The sequence below is a fragment of the Solanum stenotomum genome, chromosome 12 (genome assembly GCF_019186545.1).
Source record: "Solanum stenotomum isolate F172 chromosome 12, ASM1918654v1, whole genome shotgun sequence".
In the NCBI taxonomy this organism is placed as follows: domain Eukaryota; kingdom Viridiplantae; phylum Streptophyta; class Magnoliopsida; order Solanales; family Solanaceae; genus Solanum; species Solanum stenotomum.
The window spans coordinates 33,225,543-33,233,528 of record NC_064293.1 but is presented as its reverse complement, the minus strand read 5'-3'; the positions used below and the strand labels follow the sequence as shown (position 1 = coordinate 33,233,528).

Genomic DNA, 7,986 nt, shown 5'->3' with positions numbered 1-7,986 from the left:
CTTATACAAATCAAATATGTCAACAAATCAAATATAAAAAAATTAATTGATAAATATAAATGAATCTATCATATATGTACCACTGATGGACAAAAAAATATACAATTAAATGTACATATTTGTATAAAATCTGAAAATTAATATTTGTACATCTGAAAAACCCCGTAACATTATACAAAAATAAAAAAATTGAATTCATTAAAATATAGAAATTAAGTTATACAAAACCACAATTCCTTCCCCATTTCGTTGGTCCATTGAGTCAGATTGGACTTCTTCTTCTTCTTCGATTAGTTGCCTGTAGATGCAATTTCTTGTCTTACATAAAGATAAGAAATCGTCCAATTTTTGTGCATGCATTTGAATACCTCGAGTGATTCTCTTATGGCTGAGATATTTGAGATTATGGCTGAAAACTATGAAACAATGGGAGAAATTGAAACAAATGATACAAATACAAAAAAATAAAAACGGAAGGAAGGATTTTATGGATAAAATTAAGTGAGAGTGGAAGAGAGATAGTAGGAAGATTTGTATAAAAGGGGAATTGAGTTACTACACATTCTATACCAAAAGTGGGGCCCAATTTAACCATTTTCTATAATTAAATAAAATTATAGAAATGTAGCATAATTAAGTACTAAATGTTAGCTTAGTTATATAATTATTCCATAATTTTATTTTATCTTAGTGATTGCTTCTTCTTTTTTTCTTTCTAATAGTGCAAGTAATTGAGAATCCTCATACTGATGACTCTTGGTCCGATCAACCAACAAGACAAATACTCCTCCACACTAACACCTCAATTAGCCAAAACTTAAAAAATTGTAACCAAAGGACGAATATGAGCTGAAATGGAAGCCAAAATGATTTGGCTCGAAAACAAGTTTTAGCTACTAGATTTTGGAATTTTATTTTTAAAATTTCATAAATAAACAAATTCTATGGCCGAACAGACTTTGCCAAAAATGTACTAAAATATACATTCAATATCTATGGACAAATGGGTCCTTAGTGTTTAAAATAAATGGTCAAAGTATCAACAAAAAAAAGAAGGAAAAAGGACAAATATATCTCTAAACTATCGTAAATGGTATGCAAATACCCTCCGTCATTCTTTTGGGACATTGGTGTCCCTACCGTCCAAAAACTCTCTACAAATTTGACTCTTATTATTTANATCTCTAAACTATCGTAAATGATATGCGAATACCCTCCGTCATACTTTTGGGACATTGGTGCCCCTGCCGTCCAAAAACTAGAGCATATATGCCCTTCACGCTAACGGAAGACTAAATAGGGACACATAATCTTATCCGTCGATAAATATCGGATTGGTGGATAAGATTATGACACGTGTATGTCCGTTAGTATACTCTAGTTTTTGGACGGCAGGGACACCAATGTCCCAAAAGTATGACGGAGGGTATTTGCATACCTTTTACGATAGTTCGAGAATATATTTGTCCTTTTTCCAAAAAAAAATTATAATCACAAAATGAATAAAGATTATGAAATTATTTTATATGTTCTCCGGATTATATTTGAACCTAAAATCAAGTCACTGCTTATGCGGGTGAGTCATGTGAAATTTTCACAGATTTAATGTGATTATCCCTTGATCATTCATATATAAGTAATATCAGTTTTTAAGTTATGAGACTCTTACGATTAAATTGTTTAATTTGGTGTACATATAGAGTACCGATGAATATTTTCCATCAAAAGCCTTTGATTTAAACTAATGTTTATATAGTTGATAGGTCTTAAATGTTTATATATTTATACTAAATTAAGACGTATGCTTTTTATTTGTTTTTAAACATTGGATAAAGTTAATTACTATATTCATGTTGAAGAGATTTCGAAGTTGGTTCACAAAAATCGTTATATGTATTGTCTTCTTTTCCAGATTTCCAGTATTATCAAGGAAAAAGGGTTAAATTTGACTTCTACTATTCCAAAATAATCAATTTTACTCTTTTGTTGTGTTGTTTGCACAAAAATATTCTTGCAATTATAAAGGTGGTTCAAAGACATTTTTTTCTATTAGAGGTTGTCCAATATGAGCGCTCAATTCAATGTAACCATCAACACCATGGCCATTTCAATTTCACCACTAACAGTAAATATCAAACATTACAACGTAACTCTCTACAATTTTGACTATTATTATTTATTTTATTTTTTGAAATTATTATAGTCAAAAAATTGTGTACTCTTTAGTGCTATTTTATTTTTTTTTTGTAGAAAATGATGAATATCTAACTCAGATGTTTCCACACGGAATACACTAATAATCACGTTCTTCGTAAGGGCGACTGCATCAAGTTGCAAAGAAGAAGTAAGTCAATTGAGTATTTCTTCCTTGGAATTAATATTTCCGCGTCCATGCAATACTTTTCTCATCTTGCATATTTTACAACGTTTTTTTCGTATTTTTAAGTTGCTATTCGAATTTGGTCCTATTCCATTTAATTTTATTGATTTGTTACGTAATTATAAAATTAACAATATATATATAATGGTCAACATGTCTGCATTACCTGTGTCTTTCCACACTTACATATATATTTGCCAGTTTTTTTCTTTCGTTTTAATTTGTTTATCTTATTTTAATTTTTTTTATATATTTAAGAATTACATAAAAAAAAAAAATACTATAAATCATGATAATTGACAACTAAAAATATTTTTTTATGAGACAAAAGAAGTAACATGTATTATTTAATTTGGAAACTACGTATAAAGTATTGTAAATCTCAATAATTAACAATATTTGATCGACTCTTGAAATTTTATATGTGCTACATATATTGGGACGGAAATAACATATATTATTTAAAAATTAGGGAAAAAGACAAATATAAAAGGTATATATGCTCTAGTTTTTGGACGACAAGGGCACCAATGTCCTAAAAATAAAACGGAGAGTATTTGCATATCATTTACGATAGTGCGGGGTATATTTGTCATTTTCCCCTAAAAAAAAACGTAAAAAGTATTATAAATTACAATAATTACCAACTTAAAATATTTAAAAATCATATTAAAATTTAATTGACTCTCTAAATTTTATCTATGTCACATAAAGTGAGACAAAAAAAATAAAAAATATTGAGCCTATGCTAGCACATACACTTATGTTGTATCAATATTGTATAAATAATATATAAGCGTGTATATTGAAATAAAATTATTTATTATAGATGTATATACATTCATATATATACACTATTTGTACACTGCAATAGTTCATCTTTCTCACTAAGTTGATTTTTTCTTCAGTTTTATCCAACTCAAATCTCCTCTAATTAGTTTCAAATTTTAAATATTAACTTAATTTTTTAATTTTTTAATAAATTATTAACGATTCACATTTAATCATTAGAATTTGAGCTAAGCATTGAATAGACAAAGAATTATTTGTTTGACTAATATAATAAATAACAGTACAGTAAATGTTACAGTATCTATGAACTTAACTCTAAAATATAAAAGAAATTCAAAAAAAATTCTTCGTGCTTTCCGTGGATAAAATAGAATTTTGCACGTGTCACGACCACCATATACTGTACAAAAGCCCAATAAAATTGACATGAAAAAAAAGTGAAACAAACAAAAAAAAATAAAAATCGAAGGCCCTTACGACAATTTGCTTACGACAATTCCCACAACATCATCATATGACATCATTACATGAGTATTTGATTTTTTATTTTATTTTCTATTTTGTATTCAATATTTATATTTGAGTCCGATTAAATCTGAATTTGCACTAGAAAATCTTTTATTGGACAATAAAACACTCTCTAACAAAGACGACTCTATATATAAAGGATAAGATTATACTTACCACCACAACAATCTATCTTGGTCATTATATGATTACTCACTTCGTCAACTCCTACAATACACCGAATTACAAACAACACCTTTAACACTGAAACAATTCAAATAAAAGTGGGCCAAAAAAGTGGCTGAGCGGCTATTTTTGAATAACAAAAATAATTAGGTTATTTAAAAATAAAAAGATTTGACCTAATTGAACCCCCTTTTTTTTTTTCTGTTATCAGAAATCATATTAAAATACTATCTAACACCCTATAAATAAAAGCAGTAGAACATCAACCTACTTCTGATCTAAGTAATAACTATATTGAAAATATTCAATGAATGAATAGGTATGTAAAATTAGAATTTTCTATTTAACGATCTGCATCCTACAATCTTAATAATAGTCATCCAATTAATCATCCGTAAAGCATAAACTTTGAACATAACTTAACCCAAAATCTAGCTGATTTAAGAGTTAAAAAATGCTCAAATCATATTTAAGCGACCACTCAACCCTTGAGTCTAACAATGTGAAACTCTTCTGTCACATCCACGACGACACGACATTTGGAGCATGAACAATTGAATATGGGGTTCCAACATCAAAATACTAAAATATTTAAGATGAGTCTTGTTCTGATATCATATATAATGAAATAAATCTTGGGCTGATTCAATCCACAAAACTAGCTCAATAAATGAGAATTGTACGAATAATATTAAAATGATAGTTTAGGTATGAAAGTCACACTCGATGTTTTTTAACACTAATTAACTCATTAGTATACAACAACCCACATGTAATCAACGTACAGTAAGTGTGAAGCTGAAATGTACTACTTTTCAACTACGTACACCCATGTTGCAGTTGCAGAGCAAGTTGAAGTTGAGGTCATGAGAAAATTCAATTTTCAACTACCACCAATTTAATTGCTTAATTACGCATGTTGCATGCTTATTCCTCCTTATTACTCTATATATATTATATATATTTCATACCTTGTAATGTGCTACTCTATTATCTAAAAATCATGGCTTGCAGAAACATAGTGTCAATTGTTTCAACCATGCAGACACAGAAACTTTATCATACTAAAGAAAAAAAAAGTCATCCTGAAAAGATTTCTACTTATAAACCAAACAATTGGAAATATGATCATCTACTTTCTCTTACAAGTCAATATTCTGTGAGTATATATTCATAATCTTAAGTCATTTAATTATTACTTACGTACGTACTTTAATTTCATAGTTAGTATTACATTTGGTCGTGCAGGAAGAGAAGTACAAAGTTAAAGCAGAGAAGCTAAAAGAGGAAGTGTGTTGTACGTTTTCAGACACTCATGCTAGTCCAGTGGCTCAGCTAGAGCTTATAGATACAATTGACAAACTTGGCCTAACTAGTTACTTTGAGGTTGAAATACAGAAAGCTTTGGAAAATACAATTATCTACTCCATGAAAAGTAGTTCCAATCACTATGCTACTCCTTTGTGCTTCAGGCAGCTTCTTACTGAACTTGGCTACAATGCTTCACAAGGTACTAGTCGATCATTTGAGAAATTAACTCTTTTAAGTTGAACATTTTCCTATTTCCACTCTTTACTCTTTTTTTTTATTATTATTATTATTGTTGGAGCTTTTTGAAGGGTCACATCTAAGGCCGCATGGATGGTGAAAATTTACTAAATGACATAATATTATTGTCAGATATTGTTGACAGATTTACTAGTAATCCCTTGGCATGGAGAGTGAGATGGTACGATGTTAGAACACACATTATTAATACTGCTCAAAATTCCAACAACACAAATATTCCAATGTTGCTCAAATTAGCTAAACTTAACTTTAATATCATTCAAGCCACGCACCAAAATGATCTCAAAGATGTTATAAGGTAAGTACTCCTATATTAAAATCATTTTCTTTTCTTGACGGTTCACCTCAATTATTTGTTTTTGTGATCGAATTAAACAGATGGTGGAGGAATCTTTGCATAGTTGAAGATTTAGAGTTTACAAGGGACAGAATAGTAGAAAGCTTCTTTTACGCTGTAGGAATTGCATCAGAGGCTCAACATGGAAGCATTAGAAAATGGATAACCAAAGTGATTCAATTAGTGCTAATAATAGATGATGTTTATGATATTTATGCTTCTTTCGCCGACGTGCAACAATTCACCCGTGCCATAGAGAAGTAGGTCCTCACAACATTTAATTTGATACAAGTTAATTAAAAATCAATTAAGTTTTTTTAATTATAATCATTAAAAACAAGTTTAATTTTGACATTAAATTAATTAGATGGGACCCAAATGAAGTAGAGCGGCTACCAGAGTGTATGCAGATCTGTTTTAGGGCGTTGCATGCTACCATGGAGGAGATTTGTGTTGAAATTCAAGAACAAAAGGGTGGCCCTTCAACATTACCTTATCTGAAACAAGGGGTAAGTACTAATTCTAAAGTAGTATTTTTCTCTCACATGTAACATTTGTTCTGGATAATGCTTGTAAAAAAATAAATTGTAGTTTTGGAATATAATTCAGATACACACCACGTAAAATACCAAGAACAGAGGAAGATCTGAATTATAGTTAAGTTTACGAGTTTTGAAATTTAGAATTTGACAACAATATATAGGCCATGGGTAGTTNGAAGTAGGTCCTCACAACATTTAATTTGATACAAGTTAATTATAAATCAATTAAGTTTTTTTAATTATAATCATTAAAAACAAGTTTAATTTTGACATTAAATTAATTAGATGGGACCCAAATGAAGTAGAGCGGCTACCAGAGTGTATGCAGATCTGTTTTAGGGCGTTGCATGCTACCATGGAGGAGATTTGTGTTGAAATTCAAGAACAAAAGGGTGGCCCTTCAACATTACCTTATCTGAAACAAGGGGTAAGTACTAATTCTAAAGTGGTAAGTCTTTTTCTTTCACATGTAACATATGTTCTGGATATATAATGCTTGTAAAAATATAAAATGTAGTTTTGGAATATAATTTAGATTCACACCACGTAAAATATCAAGAGCAGAGGAAGATCTGAATTATAATTAAGTTTACCAGTTTTGAACTTTAGAATTTGACAACAAGATATTAAGTAGATTTTAAAATATATATACATAATCTAAATTAAAAAAGTTGTTAAGACTTCTTTCCCTTTTGCATGTCTAACACATGCTCATTAATTTTATACATGATTTTTTCATGCATGTTTGAGGAAAGTCTCTGATATTGTTGTTCCAATAATCCAGTGGGTCAACTTTTGTAAAGCCTTGCTGGTGGAAGCAACGTGGCATTATGAAGGTCATATTCCAACACTTGAAGATTATCTTGATAATGGGTGGATCTCATCATCCGGTTCATTATTTTCTTTTCATGTGATATATTGTATGACAAATAAAATAACAAATGAAAATCTTGATTTATGCAAAAATTGCCAAGAAATTATTTACCACGTCTCGATCATAATTCGACTTTGCAATGACCAAGGTACCTCAACGGTAATACCTCAAACTCTTAATTTTTTTCATTTCATTCTATTCTAATAAAAAAATTCATCTGTTATATATAATTTTTTTCATAACATTTGAATCATGTAGGCGGAGCTAGAGAGAGGTGACGTTGCTTCATCAATTATATGTTACGTGCAACAAGAAAATGTGTCAGAAGATGTAGCCAGAGAATATATCAAAAGCATAATTTTGGATTCGTGGAAGAAGATTAATTACCATTTTAATAAGCTTTCTACATCACATAGAAAAATTGTTAATCATGTAATAAATGGAGCACGAATGGCACATCTCATGTACCATTCTGGAGATGGATTTGGGGTTCAAGATGGAGAAACTCGACACCAGATCCTTCTTAACTTGGTTCAACCTATTACATAATTGCGGAGACAATCGTTATCTGGACTTTTAGAATCTGTTGTTATGTGTATCAATAAGAAGATAAAAAGAATTAAGTTCTGTATACTATACACTATGATTAAGTTAAAAATTATTTTACATTATTATGAGTATCATTTCTAGACTCCAAAAGTTTAATAATTTTACTAATGGTCATACCAACAATAATTTCACGGTACGGCCTATATGCAAGAGAAATGTTGAAATAGAATAGGTTCTCACTTCTCTCATC

At 29.7% G+C, this 7,986-nt stretch overlaps 1 pseudogene; it reads left to right on the top strand.

Moving 5' to 3' along the window:
• The first annotated feature begins 4,868 nt into the window (after positions 1-4,868).
• On the top strand, positions 4,869-7,736 carry LOC125848664 (alpha-farnesene synthase-like; annotated as a pseudogene).
• Positions 7,737-7,986: the final 250 nt, after the last annotated feature.